The sequence below is a fragment of the Vipera ursinii genome (genome assembly GCF_947247035.1).
Source record: "Vipera ursinii genome assembly, chromosome: Z".
Classification (NCBI taxonomy): Eukaryota; Metazoa; Chordata; class Lepidosauria; order Squamata; family Viperidae; genus Vipera; species Vipera ursinii.
Genome location: NC_139517.1, coordinates 32027928 through 32041410, shown reverse-complemented (window position 1 = coordinate 32041410; position 13483 = coordinate 32027928). Strand labels below are relative to the sequence as shown.

General features: G+C 37.5%; 1 protein-coding gene across 1 annotated transcript in view; it reads right to left on the bottom strand.

Annotated features, from left to right (window-relative positions):
• The window catches only part of TTLL6 (tubulin tyrosine ligase like 6), a gene marked incomplete at both ends in the record, with an annotated part of 37842 nt that overhangs the window by 19062 nt on the left and 5297 nt on the right, over positions 1 to 13483 (bottom strand). The gene's annotated exons all lie outside the window — the stretch shown is intronic.

Here is a 13483-nt window from a genome sequence, read left to right as displayed (position 1 = left end):
TTTATAGAGTTTCTTAGTTTCTCATTTGTTTTTAGCAGTATCTGGTCGAATTCTGTCTGTTCTTTATAAAATCCCATTGTTTTAGCATCTTTTTCATATCTCGTTTGGATTTGCAAATATGGCCACCATGATAGATCAATACCTTGTTCTTGTAAATCTTGTCTGTCTTTCAATTTTCCTTCATTGTCCAAGGTATCTTTATAGGTCACAACTTTGTTGTAATTAATTAAATTTGAGTAGGCAAAAGCTTCCATTGTTGAAAGCCATTCAGCTATCTTGATATAAATTTTTGCTTTTCTTTTTCCCCATTCTAAAAGAAGTACATTTCTTATAAAGTGGTTTTGAAAGTATTTATGAATTTTATTCTTCCCATACCACAGAAAGGTATGCCAACCAAGTTGTAGCTCATGCTCCTCTAGTTTTTTTTTTATGAATTTTATTCTTCCCATACCACAGAAAGGTATGCCAACCAAGTTGTAGGTCATGTTCCTCTAGTTTTTTTTTATCTCTGAGCATTATCCACTCTTTAAGTCATGTTAATATAGTTGCTTGGTAGTATAACGTCCAGTCCGGTAGTCCAAATCCTCCATTTCTTTCGCTTGTAACATTTTCAGTCTGATTCTAGCTTTTTTCCCTTGCCAGATAAATTCCAGTATTGTTGTGTTTAGTTAATCAAAAAAGGCTTTTGCCAGTCTTACAGGTACTGTTTGGAATACAAAGAGTATTTTCGGTAAGATATTTATTTTCAGTTGCTATTCTCCCCAAAGAAGGGACGTGGTGGCTCAGTGGGTTAGGACATTGAGCTTGTCAATCAGGTCGGCAGTTTGGTGGGTCGAATCCCGAGTGCCGCGTAACAGAGTGAGCGCCTGTTACTAGTCCCAGCTTCTGCCAACCTAGCAGTTCGAAAGCACGTAAAAATGCAAGTAGAAAAATAGGGACCACTACGGTGGGAAGGTAACAGCATTCCGTGCACCTTTGGTGTCTAGTCATGCCGGCCACATGACCACGGAGACATCCTCGGATAAGCGCTGGCTCTTCGGCTTTGAAACGGAGATGAACACCGGCCCCTAGAGTTGGAAACGACTAGTACGCATGTGCAGGGGAACCTTTACCTTTACCCTCCCCAGCATTGAAAGTTGTAAATTCCCCCCCCACTTTTCCAAATCCAATTTTGTTTTAGCAATCTTGCATAATTGTCTTTTATTGTTGCACATCTTGCTGTTAAATAAATTCCCAAATATTTAACTTTTTTAACTATTTGAAGATTTGATTTTTTTGCTAGTTCGTTTATTTTTTGTTTTTTAGTTAGCACTTTAGTCTTTTATGTTTATTTTCAACCCTGCCACTTCTCCAAATTTTTCAATTTTCTCTTTAAGTTTAGCGCTTGTTTCAAGCGGCTCTTCCAATATAAAAACCAAGTCATCTGTAAATGATTGTAGTTTATATTTTTCATCTTTTATTTCCAGCCCTTTAATTTCTATATCTTCTCTGATGTTTCTATTCAATACTTCCAGTGTTAGCATAAATAATAATGGAGATAGTGGGTATCCCTTTCTTGTGCCTTTTTTGATGTCAAAGTTTTCTGTAAAATCTCCATTTACAATTATTTTGGCTGTTTGTTTATAATAAATTGTTTTAATTACATTTATAGTTTTCTCCAAAATCCATTTCCTCTAGTTGATGAAACAGAAATTGTCAGTGTACGTTGTCGAACACTTTCTGTGCATCAAGAAATATTAAAATCATCTGTTTCCCTGGATGAATTTCATAGTACTCTAGAACAGGGCTTTTCAATCTTTTCACAGATTGTACCACTTTTAGGACATGACAATATTTGAATACCACCAGTGCTTAGCAAGGTGTCAAAAAAGGGGGGGGGAATTTTGGGTTTTACTGATTAGATTCATTTGTTGTTATAGAAATGGCTAGTTTATAATAGTATGGAAAAGTAAAAAGTTCAGGTTCAATGTTAATGCTTCCTTCTACTGTAACAGAGGAAGCCTGTTCTTTTACCCTTCTCTCCCTCACTTTTCCTCCCTTTTTCCTCCGTACTACGTACTACGTCCTATTTGCTTTTGTATTGTTGTATTTTATTCTATAATCTAACAAAATATTACAAACTGTAGAAAAAATTTAAAAAGTACCATTTTTAATTTCTTTGGTGGCTGTTCCTTTGCTGAATCATTTTCCCTTTGCACTGACAAATGTATGATTTATCCATGTTTATTAATATGCACCACTACCAGCTAGCTCAAGGGCCTTCAAACTTGGCACTTTTAAGATTTGTGGACTTCAACTCCCAGAATTCCTCAGCCATCATGGCTGGCTGAGGAATTCTGGTAGTTGAAGTCCACAGGTCTTAGAGTTGTTGTTTGTAGATCCCTGAGCTAGCTGGTTAGCCCTTCTTCCTCTCTCCCTTTTGAGCTCTTTCCACAGTGTAGTAAGAATGCACCCCCCCCAATCCCTTCCCTGTACCCTTAAAGATACAGGAATCAAGTTCAAAGTAACAAAGGTTCACAAAATAAGGAACGTATAAACTCCATTTTTTTCTTTAAGCAGCCTCAGGCATGTCACGTGTCGCAATGTTGCAACCGAGACTAAAAGGCTCCGGCAATTGCAAAAAGCTTATTCTTAAATTAAGCCTGTTTACCTTCAAAGAAAACTTTCTAAAAGCCATAGACAGACTCAAGGGGGTAAAACTAATTACATTTGTTTAAAGGGATTAAACCTACAGAAGTCAACACTTTGGACTCATTGCTAGCCTAAATACAGACTAAAATATTCCAATAAGCAAAGCACACAAAGGAGCCTCTGAATTACAAAACACTGTAAAAACTGTACAAAAATCCTTATGGTAACCCAATCAAGCTGCCAGCTGATCCAGAACTAAATAAACTCACCTTCTTTCTGACATGCCGACTTTTCATTTCATCAGCACTAACTGCATTAGCACTAACTGCTTAGCCCCTACCTGTACTCACTGTACACATATGATTGTGTATCGTCCGACCCATCCACTGCAATTATTAAATTTACAGATGATACCACCGTGGTGGGTCTTATTGCAGGTGGAGATGAAACACCGTACAGGGGGGAGATACAAAAACTATCCTTATGGTGTCTAGAGAACAACTTGCACCTGAACATCGGCAAGACAAAGGAGATGGTGCTAGACTTCAGGAGGAAAAGAGAGGAACCTGCCCCACTTTACATTGGGGGTGGGGGCTGTGTGGAGAGAGTCTCCTCCTTTAAATTCCTGGGAGTCTAACTCTGTAGAGATCTTACCTGGAAAGTCAATACAACCCAGGTGGCCAGAAAGGCCCAACAGAGACTCCACTTCCTCAGGGTCTTGTGGAAAAACAGGGTAGAACAACGACTAATGACCTTCTTTTACCGGTCTACTATAGAGAGCATCCTCTCACACTGTATTGTGGTTTGGTATGCTGGCCTGACAGCCACGGATAGGAAGATATTACGAAGGGTGGTGAGCACAGCACAAAACATTGTGGGCTGTCCGCTGACACCACTGGATGACATCACCAGGGCTCCCTGTCTTGGGAGAGTGAGGAAAATTCTCAGGGACGACTCACACCCTAGTTGGTACCTCTTTACTCTACCAGCGGGTAGGAGGTACAGAAGTATAACCAGCCATACCAACAGGCTGAAGAACAGCTTCTATCCATGGGCTGTCAGGCTCCTGAACGGAAAATAACTCTATATATGATTGACTTGTGAGGCTGGTGTATTGTGCAATTAGCTCACATGGTGTAACAAGATGGTGGGTTTGTTGTCACTGTGAGGGGGTGGGCACAAAGGAAAGCTCAGCCAATCTCACTGTACACATGTTGTACTTTGATAATAAAGGTTCATTCATTCATTCTCCTGGCTGGAGAAAACGAACCAGGGGACCTTTTCTTCCATCAGCAGCTGCTGCTCCTTCTTTGTCCCTGTTTCCTCCCTGCCGGCTGACCCCTCCTTCTCTTCTTGTGTTGTCTTTTTTTCCCCTTTCCTGCCCAAACCACCTCCTTTTATAGCCTCTCCTCTCCTCCCCCTTTTTCTTCAATTCACCTCCAGCTCCGGGGCTGCTTCCAGAAGCACCAAGCAGCTGGAACCAATCAGCTGGAGCCCTGCCAGCTCCTGGGGTCCAGACAGTCCTGCAGCTGCAGTTGCCTCTCCCTCAGGCTTGGGTCGCTGTGGCTCATTCCCCTTGGCTAGCAGTTGCGTACTACCTGCCACGTTGCAAAGTACCACAGGTAGTACGTGTACCACCGGTTGAAAAGCCCTACTCTAGAACATCTAGAATCATTCTTAAATTATTTTTTATCTGTCTTTTAGGTAGAAAAACATTTTGGTCTATGTATAAATTTGGTCAGAAATTTCTTTAGTCCTTCTGCTATTATTGAGGCAAAAAGTTCATAATCTACATTTAATAACGATATTGGTCTATAATTTTTTATTTGTGTTAGATCAGAGTCTTCTTTGGGTATTAAGAGTAATATTAGCTTCAGTCTATGTATTTGGTATTTTAGCCTCCAAAAGTATTTCATTGCAGAGATCTTTCAATATTGGGCTTAGTATCTCTTGTAATGATTTATAAAGCTCTGCGGGTAATCCTTCTGGGCCCGGAGTCTTATCATTTCTTTGCCTTTTTATAGCCTCTGTAATCTCCATCACTGATATTTTTCCATTTAATATATTTTGAATATTCTCTAAAATTTTTGGTAAGTCTGCTTTATTTAAATGCTGCATATTCCTTATGAAATTTCCTCTGCATTGTAAAGTATCTCATAATAGTCCTTGATAATTTTTTTAATTGTGTCATTTTGAAACTTTAATTCACCTTTTGAGTCTTGCAATATTTTTATCAGTTGTTTCTCTTTTTCTTTTTTCAGTCTATGTGCTAACCATCTCCCCGATTTGTTGGCATTTTCAAAAAAGTTCTGTTTAGCACTTTTAATCTGTTGAGCCATTATTTCCATCTCAGCTAGGTTTAATTTATGTTTTATTTTCTCCATTTGCTTCTTGAGTATTTTCTTTTGTGGGTCTATTTGTAATTCTTATTCTAATTTTCTGAATTCTTCCTTCAACTTTGGACTGAGTTCGATCCTGTTTCCCCTGATGATGTGGACAGGATCATGGGGAGGTTGAGCACCACCACCTGTTTGTTGGATCCGTGCCCCTCCTGGCTAGTTTATGTGGCCCGGGAGGAGACACGAGGCTGGTTCCAGGCAGTAATAACTGCTTCCTTGAAAGAGGGTGTCTTCCCTGCCGCCTTGAAGGAGGCGGTGGTGAGACCCCTCCTCAAAAAGCCTGCCCTGGACCCGGCTGTTTTAAATAACTATCGTCCAGTCTCCAACCTTCACTTTTTGGCGAAGGTTGTTGAGAGTGTGGTGGCGCATCAGCTTCCTCTGTTCCTGGAGGAAACTGATTATCTGGACCCGTACCAATCGGGTTTCAGGCCTGGATACAGCACGGAGACGGCATTGGTCGCGCTGGTGAATGATCTCTGGAAGGCTCGGGACAGGGGTTGTTCCTCTGTCCTGGTCCTATTAGATCTCTCAGCGGCTTTTGATACCATCGACCATGGTATCCTACTGCAGCGTCTCAGGGGGTTGGGAGTGGGAGGCACCGTTTTACAGTGGTTCTCCTCCTATCTCCTGGGCCGTTCACAATCGGTGTTGACGGGAGGGCAGAGATCCGCCCCGAGGCCTCTCATTTGTGGAGTTCCTCAGGGGTCGGTTCTCTCGCCCCTCCTGTTCAACATCTATATGAAGCCGCTGGGTGAGAGCATTCGTGGTTTCGGAGTGGGGTATCATCAGTACGCTGATGATAACCAACTTTTTCTTTCCACCCCGAACCAACCCAGCGATGCTCTCGCCGTGATGTCCCGTTGCCTGGAGGTCTGGATGGGGAGAAACAGGCTTCGTCTCAATCCTGCCAAGACTGAGTGGCTGTGCATATCAGCATCTCGGGTCAACCAGACTATTCCATCTCTAACGATGGGGGGTGAGGTGTTACCCCCCCCCCCGTTGATAGGGCTCGCAACTTGGGCGTCCTCCTGGATTCACGACTCAATTTTGAAGACCATATAGGAGCCGTGACCAGGGGGGCTTTTGCCCAGGTTCGCCTGGTGCGCCAGTTGCAACCCTATCTGGACCGAGATGCCCTATGCACAGTCACTCATGCGCTCGTGACTTCCTGTTTAGACTACTGCAACACTCTCTACATGGGGCTGCCCTTGAGGACCACTTGGAGGCTTCAGCTGGTGCAGAATGCGGCCGCGCGAGTTGTGATGGGGGTTTCCCGATACTCCCATGTAACACCTCTACTCCGCGAGCTGCATTGACTCCCGGTTGCCCTCCGGGTGAGATTCAAGGTGCTGGTGATGACCTATAAAGCCCTAAATGGCTTGGGTCTGGGATATCTGAGGGAACACCTGCTGCCGGCATCAAGCTCCCTTCGTCCAGTGCGCTCCCACAGGGAGGGTCTTCTCAGGGTGCCACCGGTAAGAGATTGCCGGCAGACGACACCCAGGGATAGGGCCTTCTCAGTGGGTGCGCCTGCCCTTTGGAACCAGCTGCCAGTGGACCTGAGGACTGCCCCCGACCTCCGTTCATTCTGCCGGGACCTGAAGACCTGGCTCTTCGAGCTCTCTGGCCCAGGCTGAGAATTTTAATTTTAGTTTTAATCTTAATTTTAACTGGGGTTTTACTTATGCAGGGATGAATATAATTTTTTTAAATCTGTTTTTAACTTTTGTATCTTTGTTTTTTAATCACCCTGTAAACCGCCCTGAGTCCTTCGGGAAAGGGCGGTATATAAATGTAATAAAATAAATAAATAAATAAACTTTAACTGTTGTTGTTTCTTTTCTTTATTCTTTTTAGCAATATAAGTTATAGCCAATCCTCTGAAATATGTTTTAGCTGTGTCCCACACATTTTGAAGTGATGTCTCTTCTTTCTTGTTTATTTTGGGGGGAAAAACTCAATTTCCTATGTCACCAGTTGTATGAATTCTTTTTCTTTCAATATAGATTTGTTCAAGGACCATCTTATTTTTTTCTTGGCTCCTCTCCAAGTCATCTATATTGGGTTATGATCTTCTCAGATATCAGTTTCTATCTCAATTTCTTGTATCATCGTGCTAAGTTCCAAGGATGTCCATATCATATCAATTCTAGACCATGATTTATGTCTATTTGAGTAAAATGTATATTGTAGTTTCTTTGGATTTTTCTCTCTCCATATATCTTAGATACAGAGTTCTGTCATTTTTAAAAACACTTTAGGTAATATATTTCTTCCTTTCCTCGCTTATTTAGTGCTTTTATAGTCCAAATTTCCATCCGTTATTGCACTGAAGTCTCCCATTATACAAAGATTTTGATAGTCCAATTCTAATATTTTTTAATATAATTTTTGGTAAAATTGTTCTTGTTTATCATTTGGTGCATATATTGCTATCATCCATATCTGTTTTTGATCCATCCTTATTTCCACCATTAATATGCTTCCCTCTTCATCTGCATAAATTTATTTAGGGTTCATTGTTTCTTTAATGTATAGAGCTATTCCTCTTTTCTTTTGGTGTACCAATGCAAAGTAAAGTTTACCAATTTTCGGTTGTTCTAACAATTTATAGTGTTGTCTCTTAATATGTGTTTTTGGAGGCAAATTATATCCATTTTTAAATTTTGTAGTCGTCTAATTTCTTTTCATTTTTGAGGGAGAATTTAGTCCATTTATTTTCATTGACAAGATCCCACTTTCCTTCTCCATCTCTTTCAATTATATATAGCTCTTAATCTTCTAGTCGATCTTATCTGTCTCTGTTCTCTTGGTCTTGCTCTTTCTTATATGTATGTGTTTTTAATTTCTTCCTCCTCTCTTGGTTTTACTGCTCCTTCTACTGCCATTTTTTCTGGTTTCGTTTCTCTTGTTGTACCAGATTCAAAATCACCTCCTTCCATAAGCACTCTATGGTTGTCATAGAATTCCATTGCTTTAGATGGCATATCCAGTCTATATCTTTTCGTGTCCCAATAGATTAAAATTCCTTCTGGAATCAGCCATCTGAAATTCATTCCTTTTTCAATTTTCTAGTTAGAAACTGGTATTCTCTTCGGTATTCTCTTATTCTCCTAAGAATTTGTTTGAGAACTACAATTACTTTTTCTTTGTATTTCAAAGGTTCATCTCTTACTCTTCTCAAAATGTCGTCTCTTATGCATCTTTTAAGAAGTCTAACATGTACTTCTCTGGGGACTTTATTTCTTCTAGTGTAGATTGAGTTGACTCGATAGATCTGATCTAACTCCATTTCCTGCCAATAATTCCATTATCAGGTCTAGAAGGTCCTCTTCCTTATCTTCCATTATATTTTGAAATCGAGGCCTTTTCCATTTCCATGACAGCTATCGAGTCTTCTAGTTCTCCATTTATTTGCTTCAATTTCTGGTTTTCATCTTTTAAGTCTTCTAACTTCTGGTCAACCTCAGTTAATTCATGTTGTATTTTTTGAATTGTTTTTGGTTATTTGTAACCATCTGTTTGAAAATTTCAAATTGAGAGTCCATGTTATTAATTTTTTGGTTCTGTTGGACCCCCAGTGGGTAGAAATTCCCCTGTGCCTGTGTTGCCGTGACATCACCAGAAACCAACTGAAAATTTGCCATTCTTGCTCAAGCCACAATTGGAGCCTTTAAAGGACACTCAATTTACACCACCTTTGTTAATCACTTTTGGAAATTACCTATTAACTGTTTCAAAGAACTTAAAAAAAATTCAAAATGGCAAAAAATGGAAATAATGGTGCCTTCAATCCTTAATATATAAAAATGAAATTGTATCTCCATAAGTTTAAGAATTCAAAATAAATAGCAAAAAGTAAAGTAATGGTCACAGACAGCTTTAAATGGATTAAGAAAATATTGGAATATTTTATTTGGAATATTAAAATATTTTGAAATTAATCTTAAAGGATAAATGCATTTTCATGGAAAAGGAAGACTGTTTTTGATATTAGAGAAATATTAAGATAAGTGACTTATAATGCTGTTTGGAGATATTTTTGAGGAATGGCATTAGCATCTTCAATCAATAGTGTCTGCTGTGTTCTTATGAACAGTCTGTTCTCAGAAAAAGCTCTTATAGAAAAGGATATGGAACAAAAAAAAACCCTGAAATGACTGTGGAGAACAATATGAACAAGAACTTCTTTCTGGGTTTGCTGACATCTGGTAAGGCATTGTGTATTGAACTTGCTTACAGATAAGAGCTGAAATACAAAATGGTGAGTTTTATATTTATTAACTTTGGACTTTTGCTGACACCTAGATTACAAAAGATGTTGCTTATTGGACTTGTCTATAGTTAATAATTGAGCTATGGGATGGAGAGTTTTATATTTGTCAATTAAGAAGCAGTGAAGAAATAGTGAAACTATTATACACATTAAAAGTACAACGTTGTTTTCTTGTGGTTTTTTCTTTTTTCCTCTTTCTTGCATCCTTTATTTTCCTTATTTTCCTTTTTAGTTTGTATTATCTTTTACTATTGTAGTTAATTTTTTTAATAACTATTACTAAAAAGATTATGAGTAGTTCTGAGATCACATCTATCAGTTCCCTTAATATGCTCAGATGTAATCCATACCAGTGTCTAGCCCAAGCTACCTGCAGCCAAAGTCCAAGAGCAGGAGCCAGAACAATGGTGAACAGCATGCTTGGAATTGGTGAGAATATTTGAAAGGGAGGGGAGGGGACTGCACTCCCATTCCCCCATAGACAGAAGCAGTGAATTAACCTTTAAGGAAGAAAGAAACATCCTGAAATTAAATTTAAAATACTACAATCTGATCAAATTTAGAAACTAAAACAAACTGCTAAGATTATATTCTAAAGAATTTTGATTATAAAAAAAGAAAAATAATAAGAATAATTTCTTGTCTGAAAGAGCTGGAAAACAAATAACTGCTGACATCTAATGGAGAATTAGAACATAGCACATTAAAGGCAACACCCAGAAACAAAGAAAAATCTGTTCCCATGAACTCTAATAACCATTAAGAAGATAGCTAATAAGGAACAAAGAAGAGAATGTACACTGGGTCAGCTATAAGATTGGAAAGTGTCTGAAGGAAAAGAAATACTGTGTTTGTGGTCTAAATTTTTGAATTGTTTACAGAAAAAGAAAAACTTTGATTTATAACTAATCTTTGAGGGGGAATGTTACAGGAAGGATTTAAGGTAGCTAAATATATTGAACTGTAATTCTGACTGGTTGACAATTGACCCCTGAAAGAATTTATAAAATATTGATTTTACTGAAACCTTGACAACTGAAAACACAGTGGATTATAAAAATTATATATAAAGACAAGAACTATACAAAACTGGACTGTTCAGATTTTGAGTTTTGGCCACCTTTACAAGGCTAATTAGAGAGATTATGGCATTCATGATGGATTACTTGAAAGGGGGAGACAACATGGATATGACATACTCATCAAAAAATGATAGAAAACCACATTTAATACCTACTCCTGAAGGACTCAGCCTGAATGGTCAAAGACCTCTAGAAGCAACATTCCAATATAAGACAAATACTTTCCAAGACAAATACTTTCCAAATTTATGCAATGTATGACAGATACAAATCACAATAGCTTTAAACCACAAGGAGATTAAACACAACTTTGATAACACAAATGAATAACTTAAATTCACAATCAAAAAACATCCAGAGAATGATGGTAAAGAATGAACAAACAAACCAGATAACAGAATGTAAACTAGAAAAAAATGACTTAATCAGCAAACCCACAAATGAAGGGAATTATAATTTAATACAAACAGGGAAAAACTTACAACACTTGGATACAACAATAACTATGGAAAAGATACCTTAGAACGTCAAAATAAACCTGAGAAGAAAGACGACTTAATAAAATGGACACTGCCAGGAGAATCATTGTTTGGGAGACAAAAAGCATACATCTTATGTACTCTGTATCCTCCATTCCCAACAATTACAAAAATACAAGAACTGCCTGATAAGCCAAAAATATTAATTTGGAAAACTATTTGGCAAAAGAAGAAGGCCAGAGCCTTGCCCTACCAGGTGGAATATTACACCAGCAAACACTTGTTTGAATACAGCTATATAAACAGATAACTTTGGTCATAAAGGGGCTCTATAATAAGAGGGATAAGAAATATAAGTAATATAGTATTTTTGATAAGATATAAAATGTAAAAATACTGGGATGATGTAAGTGAATGTAAAGTTTGAATTTTAAAGATAAATTAAATTTGAAAAGATTTAGGATTAAGGAATGGTTGAAATATTGAGGGGAAATTAGGCTTAAGAATTTTGGAAAAAAAGGATATATAGTGATTTAACAAATTAACTTTTACAAATAGAAGTGAAATATAAATTGATTAGAAAAGATGTTATAGGTAGATGTTATGATAGAAAAGTAGTATAGTATTTTAATAACATATGAAATATGAAAATATTGGGATGATATATTTAAATGGAAAATTTGGATATTTAGATGTTAATTATTTATGACTGATAAGAATTGTTTGAATATTAAGGAGAAATTGAGCTTAAACAAGATTTATGAAAATAAGATATATGGTTAATCAGTGATTTTTACAAAAATAACATTGATAAGAAAAAAATGCCACATATGGACACTACCATTATTGGTATAAATATGGAAGAAAATGTTTATATTTAATCATTTATATATTAAAAATATCAAATATCAAAAATTGTATTTGTTTAATGTTGAAGAAGGAGAATACTATTGGGAGAAGATCAAGGAAATATATTATTAACTGATATACTAATTATGGAAATATAAAAATTAATTATTGACTGTTAATTAACTATTAATTGTATGTTTTTCCCAAAAAAATTAGGTTGGAAGGGACCTTGGAGGTCTTCTAGTCCAACCCCCTGCTCAGGCAGGAAACCTTATATCATTTCAGACAAATGATTGTCCAATCTCTTCTTAAAAACTTCCAGTGTTGGAACATTCACAACTTTTGGAGACAAGTTGTTCCACTCATTGCTTTAACTGTCATGAAATTTCTTCTTAGTTCTAGATTGCTTCTCTCCTGGATTAGTTTCCGTCCATTGCCTCTTGTCCTGCCCTCAAGTGCTTTGAAGAATAGTTTGACTCCCTCTTCTTTTTGGCAACCCCTGAGACATTGGAACACTGCTATTATATCACCCGTCCTTCTATTAATTAAAATAGAAATACCCAATTCCAGCAACCATTCTTTATAGGTTTTAGCCTCCAGTCCCCTGATCATCTTTGTTGCTCTTCTCTGCACTCTTTCTAGTCTCAGCATTTTTTACATCGTGGTGACCAAAACTGGATGCAGTATTCCAAGGCATTGTAAAGTGGTATTAATACTTCACATCATCCTGATTCTATCCCTCTGTTAATGTAGCCTAGCACTGTATTGGCTTTTTTGGCAGCTGCAGCACACTGCTGGCTCATATTTAAGTGATTGTCCACTAAGACTCCAAGATCCCTCTCACAGTTGCTACTATTGAGCGAGGTACCACTTATACACTCTACCTGTGTATTTGGTTTTTCTTGCCTAAATGTAGAACCTTACTTTTTCCATCATCTGATCCTGGCAACCTGAATTCATCAAATCAGCTAGGTGTTTTCTTATCACTTCCTGCATTTCTCTTCCGCCACTTGGGATGCAGCTTTTGAGAGATGTGAGGGTTTTTTTTAATTTCGTGAAGACAGATACAGAATAGCAATTAATAGATCCTGTGATCACAATTTTGTCACGTTCTCCAACAACTGGGCCATTTCTTGGACTTTTCTTTCATTCTTCATATACCCAAATTATCCTGTTGTTATTTTTGGGATTCACTAAAAACTTCAGCTCATTCTGAATTTTGACCTTCCTCTTTCATTCTTACAGATTTGTGCTATTTTCTAATATTTTGCTTTTTATATTTGATATTTGAAATGTGTCTTTTTCTTTAGTTTATTGGAATTTTTTTATGTAATCACAGTGGTTTCATTTGACATTTTAATTTCTGTTCAATATTATTGTTTTGGCTTTTCCCAGGCCTCCTTTTTTCCCTTTTAGGATTTCTATCCATGGAATTCTTCCTAATTTTCCCTCAGCTTATTGATGTCAGCTTTTTTGAAATGTAGAGCAATATAGTCAATTCTAGGATCATACAGTTACTCTATTTCACAATTCCTACAACTGCAGGAAACATTTTTTTTCTTTTACTGCATAAAGTCCACTATTGCATGATAAAGGCTAATCCAATAGACATTGCTTTAAAAAATACATTGCATATCTCTAATGTAAAAGCTTTTACACTTCACTGTTAACATTCCCTTTTTCCTAAGTCGGGATCTTCCTTCTACTCTCTGGCCTTGTTATTAATCTGAGTTAGAATCAAATAACTTCTTGAATAGCTTGGCATTA